Source organism: Elephantulus edwardii, unplaced genomic scaffold (assembly GCF_000299155.1).
Source record: "Elephantulus edwardii isolate Elephantulus edwardi_28Jun2011 unplaced genomic scaffold, EleEdw1.0 scaffold00374, whole genome shotgun sequence".
NCBI lineage: Eukaryota > Metazoa > Chordata > Mammalia > Macroscelidea > Macroscelididae > Elephantulus > Elephantulus edwardii.
In genome coordinates, this window is record NW_006400124.1 from 1,308,295 (window position 1) to 1,310,458 (window position 2,164).

At 50.9% G+C, this 2,164-nt stretch overlaps 1 pseudogene; it reads right to left on the minus strand.

The window, feature by feature from the left end:
- The window catches only part of LOC102866203, a 25,895-nt pseudogene that overhangs the window by 2,067 nt on the left and 21,664 nt on the right, over positions 1 to 2,164 (minus strand).

The window sequence follows — 2,164 nt, forward strand, 5'->3', positions numbered from 1 at the left end:
CCTCACCAAGCCATTGGGCCCCAGGGAGGGCCTAGGGCCTGGGCTGCTGGACCCTCAGCCTTATTTAGACAAAGTCAGGTTCCAAGTAGGTGCTCTGCTGTATCTAACCCTTGTGCACCAGGGAGAGGCCTGACAAGAGAGCCTGCAGTGCACCCTTCTCAACCACAGGTGGCTCCAGCATGACTCACAAGCTACTCCTGACTTTGATCCTCTGGGGCAGCTGGATGTCCTGTTGTAGAAGAAAAGATACGAAGCGTCCTGAGGTGGCAAGAAGACGGGTTGCCCAGGCAGGGCTTGACCTGGGAGCTTGACTTTGACCCCTAATTTAGGTCTGGACTTTTCGTGTGGAATGGGGCAGACTCACTCACAGAATATGCAACTATAGGGCCAGGGTCACTGTTCCTATCTTACGGGTAGGAAAAGGCATAGATAGGGGCCATGACAGACACAGACACCTAGAACGCCAGAGAAGCAGGTGAAACACGGGGTGAGGAGACCAGGATGCTGACCTGAAGCTGGCAGTCCCACCCCACCAGCTGCTCCGTGGGGAAGTGAGGCTGTTTTCTCCCCGTTAACACCAACAACCTTGGGCTGTCACCACAGATGCAGATGTGGATACAATTATGGCAGGAACAGGACCCTTTATGGTAGTGGCAAGGTGATGTCATTGGCTGCTGAGCAAAGGACAGGAAATTAATCCACCAGTGGACCCGCGGGAGAAAGGCCTGATCATCTGCTCCCACAGAGGTGCCTGCAAGGTAAGTCTAACTCACAGTGATACTGTGAACTTTGAAGCCAAGGTTGGCCTGGACCATCCTCCTCAGTGGTTAGTCTAGGAGCATCGGTGATGGGGTGGCCCTCTGCCACAGGGAATCTCTGTGCCCTAGCGTTAAGAAGCTGCACTGTCAACAGTAGTTTGAAACCAGAAGGCATGTAGTTCAATTTCAACAGTTGATATGCCAGAGAATGACAGACTGTCACCACCCAAGCGTTTTTTTCCTCTGAAACTCACTAGAGTCAGATATAGGTCAGTTCTGACTTGACAATATGATGACGACAACATAGCAGGGGCATTGAATTCTGACCCAGGTTCACTTCCCAGCCAGGGCACCCCAAATCAGTCATGCATTCACTCTAGGTAATCATTTTAAAGTAGAAATCCTGTCATGTGCTTCAACACAAAACTGACAAGATCAAGATACACACACCTGTGTCCCTCCTGACTGGGTTCCTGCCACCCTGTTCCTCACTGTGTCTCCTTGAATGTCAGTTTAGCCATTTGGAAAATTAGCTGCTAACTCTGATGATTTAGTGTTTTCTTAGATGTATTCCAAGGTCACCCTTCTGACTCACAAGCAACTCCTCAGGAGAAAGATGGGCAGACCCTTCCCAGAAACATCTACAACCTCAGACGTTCAGTGGAGGTTGGTTAAGTCAGTAGGGCCTTGAGGGCAGTGGGCTTGGGGATGGTAGGCTGACCAGAGCTGATGTCCTGTTGATGGCGAGGTGGCGCTGACACATAGTGACCCTGTTCACAGCAGAACAAGGCCCTTCCCATTCTGCTCCATCCTCACGTCCACCACGAGGCTGTCAGTGTGTCCTGCTGTGGATGCTTGTGTATTCATATGATGATGGAAGCTGTGACACTGACACAAACACTAGGGGATCTCCCATGGTGGACAGGTTTCAGCAGAGCTTCCAGATCAAGACAGGCCTGGCTGTCACAGCTGAAAGACTGTTGTTGGTAGGTGAGTCCAGTCGAGTATGACTTGTGGTGACCCCAAGAACCACAGATCTGAGCCTTGCTCTATCTCGTATGTTGCTATGCACCCCTGAGTTGGAACCATCCCACAGCTGACCTTCTAGAGGACGTGCTTCCCCATATTTTTCTCAAGGTGCAGCTGGATGACTACAGTCACGTGCCTTTGTGTTGGCAGCACAGCTCCTACAGATGAACGATTGTATGGATGAGTTTATCTCTTCACCTGTGTTGATTAGACACCTGCTGTATTTCAGGCATTGGCTGGACACATGCAGGGCTGGGCTCACAGCAGAGCTCTGAGAGTATCAGGATGAACACGTATCTGGCCATGGACTAGTAACTTGATATTTGTCCTAAGGTGCTAAGATACTGAGGAAAGAGCCCGGGCGCTCTGAGATGCTG